Genomic DNA, 18558 nt, shown 5'->3' on the forward strand with positions numbered 1-18558 from the left:
ACCGTTATTTAAAGCGAAAAACAAGTTCTGGCTACTGCAGATTTATGTGAGCTGACAGTCATCGTACACGCAATAAGTTATTGATTGACACATGGAGATTCAAGACAGCAATAATGAATCTGAAGAATGCAGAAATGACGAAGAAATAGCAGAGGATGAGTGCCCATGGAAAAGTTTCTCCATAATTTGCAAGTGATTTTAATTCCCTCAAATCGGCAAAGGCGTTGGCGCATTTTGCTGCATTTTTTCTAATTAAATCATCTTTTGATCGTACGGATAAGAGAGGCATCATTTGAAACTGTAAAGAGACTATTTTTATTTGTGTATATTTCTGTAGTCTTTATATTCACAATACCAAAACATTGTTTTTGTAAAATAATTGCGGCGCACTACTGATAAGATAATCATCACTAGAAAATCAGGGTTGCGAACTCTCACACATTTGGCGTGAGACACAGGCTTTCAGGCTCTGTCTCATGCTCTCACTCTGCCCTTGTAAATCTCACGCCAAATTGGCAGCCCTGCTTGCGATTTTAAACAACTTTCAAATATTGTAAGTTTTAATACTAAATTCAAAAGATAAATACCGTTTTGACACACGTAATGTGGCGTAAATCGTAAAATGTAGTGCTTCTGTTAATGCCTTAGCCATTGAAAAACAGAGCTGCGACGAGCTTTGATCTCGCCGGTGTCGCCGCCAAGCGGTCACGTGATTCACGAAATCACAAAACAAACCAGCTTTGACAGTGTATTTGAGTGTTTAAGTAGGACTGAGACGACAGCTTCACTATACAGATATTTGCAGCCATTTTTGGTAAACATTACAGCATATTATGCATTGATTTTTACATCGATGACGTTTACAGTGTAATTTTATTCTAGAGAGTGATGAAGAGGCAACCCTTACGAAAAACAAGATGGTTTTAATAAAACCAAAAAAACCATGGTTACTATAGTTAAACTGCGGTAACCACAAATTAACCATGGTCTTGCTACACTAACCATAGTTTAACCATGGTATTTGTAGAAAAACTATGGTTATACAAATGGTAATCAATGCACCAAAAAAACATGGTTACTACACTTTTACTATAATAAAACCATGGTTAATTTTCGTAATATTCGTTAATTTTCAAACAAATATGGCTTTCTTGTTCTATATGTTCTATATTTTAGTTCAATAAAATTCCTTTAATACTTTAAGGATATCATTTAATACTAAATACTATTTGTCCAATAATTATGGTCCATTAATGGCTTAATATATGTTACTTATATTAAAATTAGTGTAGTATTTAAGTTTAAATAGAGAGTTTTAAATTCCAATGCAAAGAGGCAAATTAGTCATTTTGTGGTCGAAAAAAAAATTGTAATGCCATGGTTTACCCACTAGGTACTTGTATGACTCTTTACTAAATATACATGTATCTAGAATATTGCAGGTCATACCTGCTTACTTGACCACTGAACTTTGCATAGTACAAAAAAAATCTCACTCCAAGCTGAACTTCAAAGTTGGTAACCCTGGAACATGTAAATCCATCATCATTGTAATACAGACTGTATTAATTAATTAATTCCTAATTTGTTTATTTGTTCTTATTTCATTGCTTACTGTGTACTTGTTTTAATATCTTAAATATATATTAGTAAGGCATACTGTTTTTTTTTTTGTTTTTTTTCTTAATTGTAAGTGTTATGTAATGAATGGAAAATATATATAGACTGATTAACCTATAATTTAATTTGTATAATTCCATCAAGAAGCTGTCTATGAAGTTAAATACAGCTCTGCCTGCCCCAGCTGCATGTGAATGGCTTTTTAGCTGTGCTGGTCTACTGTTCACATCTAAAAGAAGCCAGATATAATTTTGAAAATCAGCTTCTGCTTCTTTTTTGTGACGTTGTTTTATTTATATATAAATATATAATATAAATGTTTAGGGGTGTTTTTTGATTCGTATATAAACCACACCTGACAGTTCAGTTAATGCTGTTTACAAAGTTTCACAAGTGTTTATAGTATCTTTAAATGTGTTTTGTAAAATGTGTTTCATTGTCTGGATCTTTTCTGATTCAGCAATTATGGATAATTCAATAAATAATAATTCAATAGCTAAAAAGTAATTAGTACTCTGAGTAATTTTTATGAAGAGTAATTTGTACTTTTACTTAAGTACTTTTTAACACCAGTACTTTTACTTGAGTATAATTTCAGCAATGTAACAGTACTTGTAATTGAGTATAAATTTTCAGTACTCTTTCCACCACTGCTAGTACTTATTTTTTAGTTACTAGTATCTTTTCCATAAAGTACTAGTACTTATTCATTAGCTACTAGTACTTATTCTTTAGCTACTAGTGCTTGTTGTTTAGCTACTAGTACCTTTTTAAAAGATACTAGTACTTATTCATTAGATACTAGTTCTTATTTATTAGATACCAGTACTCATTCATTAGATACTAGTACCTATTAAATAGACACTAGTACTTATTTATTAGATACTAGTACTTAATCATTAGATACTAGTACTTATTCATTAGATACCAGTATCTATTTAATAGATATTTAATTAATAGATATTTAATTAATCTGTCACTGAGATATCAACTTTTCAGTTTTGACTAGTATGTATTCCAGTTGTGACTAGTACATAATTTTTATGTACTAGTAGTTAAACATTAGGTACTAGTACTTATTTTTTAGATACTAGTACCTATTATTAGATACTAGTACTTAATCATTACATACTAGTATTTATTTATTAGATACTCTAACCTATTAAATAGATACTAGTTCTTAATTATTACATACTAGTATTTATTCATTATATACTAGTTCTTCTTTATTTGATACTAGTACTTATTTAATAGGTACTAGTACCTTGTAATTAAATACTAGTTCTTATTTGTTAAATACTACTTATTGATTAGCAACAAGTATTTATTCAAAAGATACTAGTACAGATTTATTAGATACTAGTACTTATTTGAAATGTTACTAGTAAGATTTTTTATTTTACTAGTAAAATGTTTAACTGAACTCTACTGTGGCCATTCAGACTAGTCATAACTTAAGACGAGTAAAAAAGCAGATCTGACTAGTAAGATAAAAACTGTTTCTAGTAATAATTATGAAAGATACTAGTGTTTAATAAGTAAGTACTAGTACCTAATGAATAACTACTAGTATCTATTAAATAGTTACTCATATCTAATTAATTATTACCAGTATCTATTAAATAAGTACTAGTATCTAATGAATGCTTACTAGTAATATTTAAATAGATACTAGTCACTATTGCAATAATTACTAGTCAGAAATGAAACAATGATATCAAAAACAGATTAACTACCCTTCCCTGTTCAGTTGGAGATATCTTTAACCTCATAAAGTACTAGTAAGAATGTATGTGGAGATATCTTCTTTTAAAAAGATCATTACATAAACATGAGCACCTCTCCACTGTCCAATCAGAGTCCACATGGTAATACAATACATTAATATGCTGAAATAATTTGATTGGTAAGTAGGGCTGCTGTATGTTAGCCTACCTTGGTAATTGTTTACCATGAAAACAAGAAAAGATTGCAAACATGTTGTCCAATGATATGTTATAATGATATGTTTAGTCCAAATACACGTCACAACATCAGCCAAGACTTTGAAATAACCTATTTTTTGTGATCTGACATGGTTTTATTAAACAGAATGAGGCAGAAATCATGCCACTTTATATTATTCTAAACAGTGATAAAGGCTATGTCGGTTAGCATTGCATTTTAAATTTACTTTATTCTTATAAAAATACCCGAGATGGCTTGAAGAACACAGAAAGCCATATATTGTTGCAGTAATTGTTTATTTTATTCATGGTTTATAAGTAAAACCTCTATATGCATGTTATTCAGCTACTAGGCTACATCTACAGCAAAAGCTGAATGAATGCCTTTGTCTATTTAAGGGATTTCCTGGAATGTCATCAGTGAGTCTCATTTGTGGAGGGCGCCCTCCGGTGACCAGTATGAATGAAAAAGAAATGACATTATTGAGTACTCACAATTGCTCACAAAACCCTGGCTTGGGTAAAAATAGCAAAGATAATTAAGAACTTTGAGGTAAACGCAAATCCTTTCTCCACTGTAGAGAATTGTACATTTTATCTATTTTTCTTGCAGCTACATTTATTATTGTATTTATTCTTAAATGCTTAAATGTTTTTTTTTTTTTTTTTTTTTTTTTTTTTTGTATATATATATACTATAGTGAAAAAGTGTTATTACAAAAGTAATATTCCTTATTTTGTTTAATGTTTCTATATAGAAGTATTAAACATAATCATTATTAGTTATACTGATATATAAAAACAACGTTTTTGGCCAAATTGTGAAGCCCTACAAATACAGCACACCTGGTGTGTGTGTGTTTTAATTAATATATTTTGGCCTTTTTTTTTTTTCAAATAAAGAAAATGTATGTCTGAAAACGATAAAGGTTTGGATTTTGTATGCCCTATACAGAATATTTATGTAAAAAACATTCAGTGTATGATATTTATTGTTTTTACTGGAGGAAAAAGAGGAAATTAATAGATGATAAAAATTGGTGTCTCCATTCTGCCACCAGAGGGCACAAACAAACAAACACCTTAGTACTATGTTTACAAAATCTACAAAACTGCCAAAAATGTTTTCTATGTGCTTGAGTACAAATTATTGTTTTTTCTATATTGTTTCCTCAAAAAGTACATCCGTTTCCTTGCTAATCTCTCTCCTATATGTTGCTGGTTCATTAATATTCAACATACAATTACCATACTGCCAGACATGCAAATTCAAAAGTACTAGTATCTATTAAGTTTAGGATATCTTTGGTCTAAATAGTTACTAGTAGCTAAAAAATAAGTACTAGTTCTATCTTTTCTTAACAGGAAGATTGTAATTAAATACTAGTCGCTATTGGAATAAGTACTAGTATCTAAAACATAAGAACTAGTATCTAATGAATAAGTACTAGTAACTTTACAAAAGACACTAGTAGCTAAAGAATAAATACTAGTACCTAAAGAATAAGCACTAGTAGCTAAATAATAAGCACTAGTAGCTAATGAATAAATACTAGTACTTAATGGAAAAGATACTAGTAACTAAAAAATAAGTACTAGTAGCATGAAAATAGATACTAGTACGGGTTTTAGATTAAATGTTAAAACGGCTTGCCATAGACTTGTTTTTTAGTTACTAGTACCTTTTTAGACCAAAGATATCCTGAACTTAATAGATACTAGTACTAGATACTAGTACTTTTTGAATTTGCATTTCTGTCAGTATGGTAATCCTATGTTGAATTTTAATGAACCAGCAACATATTGGAGAGAGATTATAGAGGAAACGGAAACAAGGATAGGGATTTACTGCCATCGGGTCCCCTCTGGTGGCAGAATGGAGAAAAGACACCAATTTTATCATCTATTAATTTCCTCGTTTTTCTCCAGTAAAAACAATAAATATCATATCAGGGCTGTACGTTAACTTATTTGCATATAGCACTGGTGCTACAGACATTGAATGTTTTTACATAAGTATTCTGTACAGGGTATACAAAATCCAAATCCTTATGGTTTTCAGACAAACATTTTCTTTATTTGGAAAAAAGGCCAAAAATATATAACACACATCAGGGGTTGCTGTATTTGTAGGGCTGCACAATTTGGCCAAAAATGTTGTTTTTATATATCAGTATAACTAATAATGATTATGGTTATTATTTCTATATAGAAACATTAAACACAATAAGGAATATTACTTTTGTAATAACACTATTTCACTATAATATATATATATATATATATATATATAAACCGAGCATTTAAGAATTAATACAATAATAAATATAGTGGCAAGAAAAAGAAAAAAAAAAGTACACTTCTCTACACTGGAGAAAAACGTAAGGATTTGCAAATGTTTACCTCAAAGTTCTTAATTATCTTAATTAGCTATTTTTACCCAAATCAGGGTTTTGTGAGCAATACTGAGTACTCAATTAATGTAATTTCTTTTTCATTCATACTCGTCTCCCTCCACAAATGAGGCTCACTGATGACGTTCCAGGAAATCCCTTCAATGAACAAAGACATTCATTCAGCTTTTGCTGTAGATGTAGCCTAGTAGCTGAATAACATGCAGATAGACATTTTACTGATGAAACAAAAATAAAATAAACAATTATCACGACAATATATGGCTTTCTGTGTTCTTCAAGCCATCTCGGGTATTTTTATAAGAATAAAGTAAATTTAAAACGCAATGCTAACCGACATAGCCTTTATCACTGTTTAGAATAATATAAAGTGTAATTTAATAATATAAATTAGCAAGGTAGGCTAACAAACAAAGCCAGTTATCCCTACTTAGCAATCAAATTAATTTAGCATATTGATATATTGTATTACCATGTGGACTCTGATTGGATGGTGGAGAGGTGTTCATGTTTATGTAATGATCTTTTTAAAAGAAGATATCTCCACATACATTCTCACTAGTTCTTTATGAGGTTAAAGATATTGCCAAATGAACAGGGAAGTGTAGTTAATCTGTTTTTGATATCATCTTTTCATTTCTGACTACTAATTATTGTAATATTGACTAGTATCTATTTAAATATCACTAGTAAGCATTCACTGGATACTAGTACTTATTAACAGGTACTGATTAACAGATAAATTCATTTGATACTAGTGACTACTTAATAGATACTAGTAGTTATTCATTAGGTACTAGTACTTATTTATTAGACACTATATCTTTTATAATTATTACTAGAAACAATTTTCTTATGTTATGACTAGTCTGAATGGCCAGAGTTCAATTCAACATTTTACTTGTAAAATAATAATAAAAAAAATTTACTAGTAACATTTCAAATAAGTATTAGTATCTATTAAATGTGTACTCAAAATTGGAGCAACAATGAAGTCCATTATATGGAGAAAAATCCTGAAATGCTTTCAAAGACATAACAAAACAGTAACAGCAGTTTATCTGACAAAATAAGATGCACATGTTGGTCAAACCCAAAAACTTAAGACACTCACAGCTAAATGCGTAATTTATGTTTACATTTATGTATTTAGCAGGACCTTTCATCACACAATCTTACATTAGAGGAACATAAGCAATTGGTGCAGAACAAACAATATTCAGAGTGAACAAAGCCAGATTTAGAAATGCTTAGAAAGCTAGACTAGGAAATACATTAATTATTTGAAAAATAGAAATGTGTGTGTTTCATTTTTGTCAGTGGCTTTCAGTATCCTTCAATCTATCATGAGCAATCTCAATAATACGTTCAAGTGCCTTTAGCATCAGAACATCAATCAGATCATTTGTGTCGATCTCATCATGGTAGTTCTTCACTGGGAAGATGTTTGTCAAGGGCACACCAGTTGTAGCACTGCACAAGTCCATCTGGACACAAACAGAAATTTAAGTCAGAAAATCAGACAAGGCTATTACACAAAATCAGATATAGGCAATATGTAGAAGTCATAGCAAGTGTCACATGTATGTCTTTGGATGAATCGTATACCTTCTCCTTGATCTTTCTGCTAGTGTACATCTTCCTTAGATCTTTTTTGACCAGAGGACATGTTTCATCCACTTTAGTCATAACAAGGACTTGAGGAATCCCTACAGTAAATGCAGAAGCAATGTAAATGTGGATTCCCTCCTCAAAACTGAGCAAATATAGATAAGTATTATATATGTATACAGGTACATCTAAAAAAAAAATTGAATATTGTGAAAAAGTTCATTTTTTGTTTGTAACTTATTTCAGAAACTGAAACTTTCATATATTCTAGATTCATTACATGGAAAGTAAAACATTTCTGATGTTTTTTCATTTTAATTTTGATGATTAGAGCTTACAGATCATGAAAGTCAAAAATCCAGTTTTTTGATTGATCATAGGAAATATTCTAATATTCTTGTCACAGAAGCAGACGGAACACCAGGTAAGTAAATCGTTAAACAGTTTATTGAATAAACACAGATGAGAGATGAAGACTGATGGAACTTGACAGGTGAATAAACTGTTGAAGACTTGATTGGAATCGTTTGGATACAGCGCTGATGAATGATCTTTTCCTTTTTGCAGATGTACCAGAATGACGAGGATGGCTGAACACACACGCCGCTGACAGGACTTGGAGACAAGGACGACAGGACTAGAACACAAGAGATACAGGTAAGTAACGACAGGTAAGTTTTAGGTTTGTGAACTCGTAGAGAGAAGCACAATGAGTCCGTATCGTAAGGACGAGCCCGGACAATGACTGTTGTGCGGTGTGTGCTTATGAAGGGTGCTGGTAATGAGGTGCAGGTGTGAGATGATTAGTACTCTGGTGATTGTGATCGCTGGGTGTGACTGGGGTCAGAGCCTGGTCAATCCGTGACATTACCCCCCTCCCCACGGCCCACTCCTGAGGGCCGGAATCTCCGGCGCCGAGGTGGTCTACCTCTACCTCGAGGTGCCGGATATTCAGGGTGAGTTGCATGAAATTCCAAGGTGAGAGTGGGATCTAGGATGTCGTCACGTGGAACCCATGACTTTTCTTCTGGTCCATAACCCTCCCAGTCGACCAAGTACTCAAGACGACCACCACGACGCCGGGACTGCAGAATCTCTTTGATGGAGTATATCGATCCTTCTTCAAGCACCATTGGAGGAGGGGGTTCCTCTTCCTGGCCGGACTCTGTGGAGGGAAGCAGAGGTTCGTGACAGGGTTTCAACAGTGAAACGTGGAATGTGGGATGGATCCTGTATTGAGGTGGGAGTTGAAGTTTGTAGGTGACGGGATTGACCTGTTCGAGGATGGTAAAGGGACCAATGAATCTGGGACTTAGCTTCTTGGAGGGCAGGCGTAAGCAGATGTCTCGAGTGGAGAGCCAGACCTTCTGACCAGGAGTGAAGGTTGGACCTGGGATTCTTCTTCGGTCAGTAACAGCTTTGTACCTATTCACTGCCCTCTGCAGATGGTGGTGAGCGGCGTCCCAGACTCTCTCGCTCTCCCGGAACCAGTGATCCACTGCGGGGACATCCGATGGTTCTCCATTCCACGGGAAGAGAGGTGGCTGGAAACCTAAAACACATTGGAATGGTGTGAGTCCCATGGAAGGTTGCCGCAGTGAATTTTGGGCGTATTCCGCCCAACCCAAGAACTGGTTCCAGGAGTTCTGGTGACCATGACAGAAGGTTCGAAGGAACCACCCCACCTCTTGAATTTTCCTCTCTGTCTGTCCGTTGGTCTGAGGATGGTATCCAGACGAGAGGCTAACGGTCACACCCAGGAGTTTAAAAAACGACTTCCAGACTCGGGAAATGAATTGAGGACCCCTATCTGATACGACGTCCTCAGGGAGTCTGTAATAGCGGAAGACATGATTGAAGAGACACTCTGCTGTTTCCAGGGCTGTGGGCAATTTTTTGAGTGGTATCAGATGACAGAACTTAGAGAAACGGTCGACTATGACCAGTATACAGGTATTCTCATCAGAAACGGGGAGATCAGTCATAAAATCTACTCCTAGGTGTGACCAGGGGCGGTTCAGTACTGGCAAGGGATGGAGCTTACCAGCTGGAAGGTGACGTGGACATGGCGCACTCCTTACATCCCTGGACATACCTCCTCACATCCCTTGCCATGTCGGACCACCAGAAGCGGTCGGATAGCAGCGAGAGAGTGTAATTGGCCCCTGGATGCCCCGTACCCAGGGATACGTGAGTGGTATGGATGAGATTTACCCGTTGAGATGGAGGAATGAACTGGCGTCCTGGAGGACAGCCCGGCGGAATCCTGGGTTCGGGAGTGGCGACGGCTGGAAGTTCCGTCCAATCTATGGGACTAACAATCAGATGGGTAGGAATTACGTGGGAAGGAGTTTCAGTACTGGTTTCACCTTCAGAGAGACGAGAGAGGGCATCTGCTTGGACATTCTTTGATCCTGGATGGTAAGTTATGGAGAAACTGAACCTGGTGAAAATGAGGGCCCATCTGGCTTGTCGGGGACATTGTCGTTTAGCATCGCGAAGGTACTGCAGATTTTTGTGATCCGTGATTACCTGAAACGGGTGGTTGTCTCCTTCCAACCAATGTCGCCACTCCTCTAAGGCAAGTTTGATGGCCAGTAACTCCCTGTTTCCAATATCATAGTTTTTCTCCGCCGGGCTGAGCTTCCTGGAGAAGTAGGCACATGGATGGAGTCATTGAGGAGTTCCATGATGTTGTGAGAGAACGGCGCCGACTCCAGTGGTGGATGCGTCGACTTCCACAACGAAAGGGAGATCTGGGTCAGGATGAGTCAGGAGTGGAGCTTGGGTAAAGGCTTTCTTCAGAGTTTCAAAGGCTGTAGATGCTTCGGTTGTCCAGTTAAGGGTTTAAGGATGTCCTTTCAGGAGGTTGGTGAGTGGATTCGTGATGTGACTGAAGCCTTGAATAAATCTGTGGTAAAAATTTGCAAATCCCAGGAATCTTTGAAGCTCTTTAATGGTGTTAGGTTTGGGCCAGGAGACAACAGCATCCACCTTCCCCTCGTCCATGCGAACCCCGTGATGATCAATGACGTATCCCAGGAACTGAACTGACCTTTGGTGGAATGAGCATTTTTCAGCCTTCAAATATAGTTGATGCTCTCGTAGTCTTTGCAGGACCTCCGCAACGTGATGGTGATGTTCGGCCTCACTCCGTGAATAAATCAAAATATCGTCAATATAGACGATGACGAAGTGGTGAAGGAATTCCCGGAGGACCTCATGAATGAAATTTTGAAAGACAGAGGGGGCGTTTACTAAACCATAGGGCATAACTTGATACTCATAGTGGCCAGGAGGGGTCACGAATGCCGTCTTCCATTCATCCCCTTCACGTATTCTGATCAAGTTGTATGCGCTGCGGAGGTCCAATTTTGTGAAAATTTGTGCAGATCGGAGTTGTTCCAGGGCCGCCGGGACGAGAGGAAGGGGATATCGGAACTTGATGGTTTGATGGTTGAGAACACGGTAGTCGATACAAGGGCGCAGCCCCCCATCCTTCTTGGAGACGAAGAAGAAACTGGAAGCTGCAGGTGATGTGGAATGACGAATATACCCCTGACTCAGAGCCTCCCGGATATACTCCTCCATGGCCTTACTCTCAGGAAGCGACAACGGGTAAATCTTCCCCTTGGGCAACGAGGCATCAGGAACGAGGTCAATCGCGCAGTCCCATGGCCGATGAGGTGGTAGCTGGGAAGCTCTCTTGGGGCAGAATACGTCCTTGAAGTTAGAGTATATGGAAGGAATCTTGACAGACTGGTTACTCACTGGACTTTCGACAGATGTGACATAGACAGGAATGGTTTTCTTGACGGGTTGAGGTAGGTCTGGGAAGCAATTGATGGTGCAATCCTTTCCCCATTGTAATACTTCTCCAGAGCCCCAAGAGATGATGGGATCATGCTTCGCCAGTCACGGGCGCCCTAGGATGATGTCAACAGTAGCACCCTCCAGAACCAGCAGCTGTATCTTCTCCTTATGAAGTAAACCGAGTTGGAGTTGAATGACGTCACATTGGCATTGTACTTGCTTCCGAGAAAGTAGTTCTCCAGTTATTGAATGAATCTTGTACTTGGTTGACGTGGCAAAAGTGCGGAGCTTGAGCTGGCGGCAGAGGGTTCCCGAGATGAAGTTGCCAGCTGACCCGGAGTCGATGAGGGCTGTGACTGAAACAGAGATCAAGGCAGTAGTTACCATAACATTAGTGGTCAGTGGAGGTAATTTTTCATTGTCTGACTGAAGGACACTCACCCAAGCTCGTTTTGGTCGAGAAGGACAGTTCAGTCTCATATGTCCACTAGCCCCACAGTACATGCAGAGACCCCGGGTCAGCCTCCTCTGCCGCTCAGTAGATGACAGTTTACCAGAATCAAGATTCATGGGTTCGGTGGCTGGTTCTGGAGGGGAAATCTGTTCTGGTTGACGGAGGAGTGTGGTATTTTCGGAGAGATAGGATGTCATGCGATCTAAACATCGAATGGAATGTTGGATGAATTTTTCCAATCCTAGATGATCATCATGTGCAGCCAGTTGCAAGCGAAGTTTGGGCTCCAAGCCTAGCCGGTAGGTGGTTAGTAGTGACCGTTCGTTCCATCCACTCGCAGCGGCCAGTGTTCTGAATTTCAGGGAATATTCGTGAATTGACATAGTACCTTGCTTGAGATGGTAGAGTTGTTCTCCCGCTGAAATGGCCGTGTTAGACTGACCGAAGACTTCTTTGAAATGAGCGATGAAAGCCTGGATGGATCGAGTGGCCGGCCCGGCTTGGAGCCAGAGAGTTTCTGCCCATTGTAATGCTGAACCTGAGAGTAGAGAAATGATGAAAGCAATTTTAGATTGATCGGTTGGGTATTGCATTGGCTGCATGGTGAAGATTAATGAGCATTGTAACAGAAATCCGTTGCACTCCTCGGCATGGGACTAGACGGAACCGAAGGTGAAGAAGTGCTCGGTGAGGGTGATGATTCGCCAACTGTCAAAGGCAACACGGTGGCGGCTGGGCGCAGCAGAACCCTGCAAACCGAATCAACCAGCTCTTGAAAAGGATCATCTGTGCTCATGCTGCAATGTCTCTTTTTTGGTCCGGGCTTCTGTCACAGAAGCAGATCGTTAAACAGTTTATTGAATAAACACAGATGAGAGATGAAGACTGATGGAACTTGACAGGTGAGTAAACTGTTGAAGACTTGATTGGAATCGTTTGGATACAGCGCTGATGAATGATCTTTTCCTTTTTGCAGATGTACCAGGATGACGAGGATGGCTGAACACACACACCGCTGACAGGACTAGAACACAAGAGATACAGGTAAGTAACGACAGGTAAGTTTCAGGTTTGTGAACTCGTAGAGAGAAGCACAATGAGTCCGTATCATAAGGACGAGCCCGGACAATGACTGTTGTGTGGTGTGTGCTTATGAAGGGTGCTGGTAATGAGGTGCAGGTGTGAGATGATTAGTACTCTGGTGATTGTGATCGCTGGGTGTGACTGGGGTTAGAGCTTGGCCAATCCGTGACAATTCTGAGATACTGGATTTTTGTCTTTCATGAGCTGTAAGCTCTAATCATCAAAATTAAAACAAAAAAACTTTGGATCTAGAATATATGAAAGCTTCAACCCTAATCAAACACACCTGCCTGTAACTTTCTAGTAATCTTAAAGACATTGATGAGCTTGTTTATGTGATTAGGGTTAAAGCTGAACTCTGCAGGACAGTGGCCCTCAAGGACCGAAGTTGCCCAGCCCTTTATATAACTGATCCACGTTCAACAGGCTCATTAATGAAAATCATAACATTCAGGGGTCAGTTTTACCCTTTTCACTGATTTTCTGGCGGACAATCTTCAGCTTGTCAATAAGTCGCTCATCTGTGAACTGGATTGTATCTGCGGCTATGACATAAACCAGGCAAAAACACTGGTCGGAGAGTGTAACGTTGGTCATTAGAAGTGAGTGTCTGCTCCTCATTGAACTAAGATGGGAAATTCGGTAAAAATATGTTAAATGTTAGACATATTGCACAGATACAAATATGTTATTTGCTCAGTTAACATAGTGGTTTATTACTTTATAGCCATCATTGACATGTCCAAACACAGCACTTATGATGTCTTCTGGTCGTGACCCAGCCATTGCTTCAGGTTGTAAGCCCATGATGTCCTTGAAGACAAAGGGCAAAGTTGTTTTCTCGCTTTTGATGGTGAATCCTGTGAGCTACAAAACAAGCACAAATGTGTATGGAAAATTTTAAGATAAACATTTTTTTTGGGGGGGGGGGGGGGTTTGGGGGTCTTTACTTAAAAACAAAAACAAAAAAAAACATCTTAAATGAGTTTCCCTTATATGATATTACTCTAAAACAAGTTTGTTTTAGTGAAACTACAGGTGACAAATACCTACATTTTGTGTGAAACTAGGACTGTCACCAGCAGTTGAATTAACTAGCACTCTAGAGGAGATTCGTCCTCGAAAGGCGCTATCGATGGAGTTAATGAAGCTGGATTTTCCTGCTCCAATTTGTCCAGCTACCAGAATCTTGATGTCTGTTACATCTGGATGACTTTATAGAAAAGTTTTCCAGCTTTTCTCACAGGGCTTCTTTCTGACTGTCAAAATAACACACAATTCAGTGCACTATGATATGATATGCTTCATTTATATTGTAAATATATACAGTTTAGATTTTGATGACTACAACAAAGCAAAAATGTTGGGGCAGATGCATGTTTACCATCAGTGTTGGGGAAAGTTACTTTTAAAAGTAATGCATTACATTTTTACGTTACTCCCTGAAAAAGTAACTAATTACGTTACTTAGTTACTTTTTATGGAAGGTAATTTTTGCTTAGTATGGTTGAATTTCATCATTGAAGGTCAGCAGCAAAGACACTGGTTAATAAAATGGGATTAAATACATAAAGGATATTTGTTTTATTTAACATATTTAATTATTGCAGGGTTGGGTCATATAATGAGTTTGCATTTCACTGTTTTTATTCATTTTGAGGAATACTGAATATGTTTTTTGTGAGTGAGATGAATTAATGCATGTTCACATTTAGTCTAGAATACAGTAACATCATGTTTACCCCCAGTTTCCTGAAAGGAGACTTGTCGATCAATAAATGGGGTAAAAAAAATAACTGGCATTACTTATTTGAAAAAGTAACTCTGATATTTTCTTAGAAATTCAAAAGTAATGCGTTGCTTTACTAGTTACTTGAAAAAAGTAATATTATTACGTAACTTGCATTACTTGTAATGCGTTACCCCCAACACTGTTTACCACTGTCTCAAATCAGTAATACAGTATTAATCTGGGAATTAAGAATTTTAAAAAATTAGTACCCTAAAATTAAAAAAGTACCCTCTTCATCGATTCATGGTTAGTTCTGGCCTTCACTATATTATTAGTTCATGTTGAACTAAGTATTAATTTAGATATTAGTACATGATTATTCATTAGAATTTAGATATTGGTACATGAATATTCAAGTACCCTTATTATAAAGTGTAACCAAATATATTTACTATTCATGAAAATAAGACATACAGACAAATACAGTTCATCAAAAAATAATCAACATCATGATCAACATAATCTAGGGCAAAATATAACTAATTTACCTCCAATCGAATGTCCTCCATGGGGCTGGCAGTTCTAGGAATAATAACAGATGTAAGATATACAGGTAAGCTTTTGTGTATGGTCTGCAGAAATATAAATACAGCTTTTATTAATATAAGTTATTTCTGAAATGAAAAGATCCTCTTACCTAGGTTGTGTTTTCTTCTAAGCATAGATTTTAAATCAAGTTGAGATTTTGATTCTGATGCGCCCATTTTAGTCAATATGTTAGGCAAAGACAAAGCGGCTTGTTCCTCACTTACCGTAGCTCTAATAACCAATGTTGAAGATTATATGATTTTTGTCATATGAGCTTTTATATATCAGTTTTTACTTTCACTTTCAACTCAGCTAAGTGATTGCTAACACACCACATCAATTCATACACACACAACTCTTTAAAATGACATTCTATAACCTTTAGTAAAACATTAACATAAAGTGTGACACACATTTGCACAAAATTAACCATTGAGACATGCAGCATCCAAAATGTTAAATTGAACAGTGGGTACCAAAATCCAGTGAAATTCAGCATGCTTAGAATATTAAGCATGGCTTTATGCATAATTATTATACATAATGTAGCATAACCTGATTTGTTCTGTTTCATATTGGTGAAAATAACGTTGTAGTTCATATGCTCTTCTGCATTAGACTTGTTGATACAGCAAGTTCCTCAGAAAAAAGTTGAAGATCAAAGCAAGAGTTTTTGTTTGGTACAGACTGATACAAGAATACTCTGTTAGTTTTAGGAATTTTCAAGTTCAGTGGATAGTAAATGGTAATTGGCTGTTGTTGAGATCAAAGAATGGGGTGTTATGTTTAACTATGCAATATCAGTCTGTTTTCCTGTCAGCTGAATAAACATCTTCATCGAGTTCTTGAAATAAAAACCAGATTCAGTAAAAGCCTAAACAAACCCTGACTGTCTCTAGACAGCACAGAAAAGATCAAAGAAAGGTTTATGTTCAGTCAAAAGACTGCTCTGACCCAATTCCAATATTTTAAATGTTTAGAGTTAACTATTTAAATAAAGCTAAACAAAGGTCAACAGTTAGTTGTGTTGCACCATTTGGGATGATCACATCATAAAGCAAATGGCTAAACTGATAGCACCACACTTTATTCTTCAATTTTTTTAGTCAACTTAAAATCATTTTGTTACCTGGCTGAAAATTTTAAGTCTAGGTCAGTCACAATCATTTTATTCATATTCAAATGTTTCAATTATAATAAATGACAAAGATATTTGAGTTGAATCAGATTGTAGAAAACTGGGTTACGTGACATCAAAAAAGTTTAGCAAACACAATTACTAAGTTGTTTCCCTAGTATCCCAACATTTCTATTGAATAAAGGAAATTTTGCTTTTTGAAAGCCAAACAATTTCCAAGGTAAAAGAATTTTCTGCTGAATAACAGTATTGTTAGTATTTTTACAGTGTAGTCGGCTCTCACTCAATGCTGCAATAACACATCAGGAGCAATTTTATGAATTGCTTTTCAAAATCAGCTTTACAGATCTTCAACCCTCACTCATAATTTTTCTTACCATGTACCCTTTAATGTCTATTGTGGTTACAAGCCTGGCACATTTACTGCAACATAGCTCTATCAGACAGGCTGAAGAGAGCGAAAGCCTGTACACAGAAATATTTATGCACAGTCAAAATCTTCAAAAACCAAAACACCAATATTTTAAATGTTTTGATTAACTATTTAAATAAACACTAAACAAATAGTAAAAACTGAGTTATGTTTCACCCCTGTATCTCATATGTTATTGGCTAAACTGATAGCACCACTACTTTATTCTTCACTTTTTGTGCTATGTTCAATAACAGTACTGAAAACACAGTGCTTTTCACAGAAACTTTTGCTTTTCTAGGTCAATAGTACTATCAGATTCAGATTTTGATTTCATATTCAGAGTTTCATTGTACTTTCGAATCAGTCAATCATTCGCTATTTCACAATATGTGTCAGACCCACCGATCTATAATAGAAAACTGGATTGTTCGTGACATCAAAAAAGTGAAGCCACGGCACCGCTGTATTGGTATTCCCTAGTATTCCCATACATTCTATTGAATTAATAGGAAATTGTATGCTTTTTATGAGAAAACATCAATTTATTAACTAATCAATGTTTTTATATCTATCCTTATGCCAAAATAACGTGATGGCTGACTTGATGATGTAAAGCCAATAGTTTTAAAGTTTATGTTTTGGTTTTGCATGTGTAAAAGAATATATCTGCTGTGAATTAGTGTATTCCAATAGTGTATCAATAGTTTCTCTACTGGCTGTTTGCTGTATTGTATAAGTGTTCTTACACATCTTATTGCACTCAGTATTATTGATTTATAAAATGCTTTTCAAAATACATCTTCCAAAGCAGCTTTACAGTGAATAGTGCATTACAGAGTAGAGCTTTTTTATTAGCAGTAATATTGTATTTATAAAGAACACACATGATACAAGTAGATACATTTTCAGAGAAAGAAACACAAATTTAATTTAATTTAATTTAATTTCATTTGACTGTTTATATGATCTGTATTTTTATTCATTTATTTGTTTATTTTTTAGAACTGGAAAAACCATGGAGGGACTTTGACTGGACGTAAATTAAATACATAGCACATTTCATAAACTGTTATATATGTAGACCAAAATCCCCAATAGGCTTTATTGATTGATTGATTCATTCATTCATACTGATTGATTAAAATAAAGCTAATTAAATAAGGCTAAAATAAAATGAAAAGGTACACTTCTTTTAAAAATATAATTGGTTTCTTTCATCAAATAGTTTTATATTATCTTATGATTTGTTCTCTTAAAAAGTGCAACATGTAGTGGTTTTGATTATAATTTGATACACTTGTAGTAATTCTGCTAATTTTGGGTTGTAGCTACAGCAAAATAACCTATTTTCAGGATGGAAGATGCAAATGTTTGCATGCGATAGTGCGGTTTATTTTAGTCTTGTGTTATGACATAGGCTAAAGACTTTCGTATAAGTCATGTGATGTGTTAGATTTAATACTTCCTGCACCAGCATAGCCATATTATTGCAGGCAATATTTTTTTTATGTCCAACTTCAACTTATTTGCTGTGGCATTAGCACTTGTTTGTAAAATCTTTTTAGCGGCTTGCAGTGCATTCAACAAGTGGCAACAACGGTAGACAGAAATGCATCAGAATAGAAAGTCATGTCATCATGGTTGCATCTGTTTGTTAAACAAAACACACATAACAAAGCATTTCTAACTTGATCCTTACCTGTAATTTGTGTTATGTCTTGATACAGGCAAAAAGAAGTGCTGA

At 36.2% G+C, this 18558-nt stretch overlaps 1 pseudogene; it reads right to left on the bottom strand.

Annotated features, from left to right (window-relative positions):
• Positions 1-7296: 7296 nt before the first annotated feature.
• Positions 7297-15242, bottom strand: LOC127166648 (interferon-induced protein 44-like; annotated as a pseudogene).
• Positions 15243-18558: the final 3316 nt, after the last annotated feature.

The sequence above is a fragment of the Labeo rohita genome, chromosome 1 (assembly GCF_022985175.1).
Source record: "Labeo rohita strain BAU-BD-2019 chromosome 1, IGBB_LRoh.1.0, whole genome shotgun sequence".
NCBI classification, from domain to species: domain Eukaryota; kingdom Metazoa; phylum Chordata; class Actinopteri; order Cypriniformes; family Cyprinidae; genus Labeo; species Labeo rohita.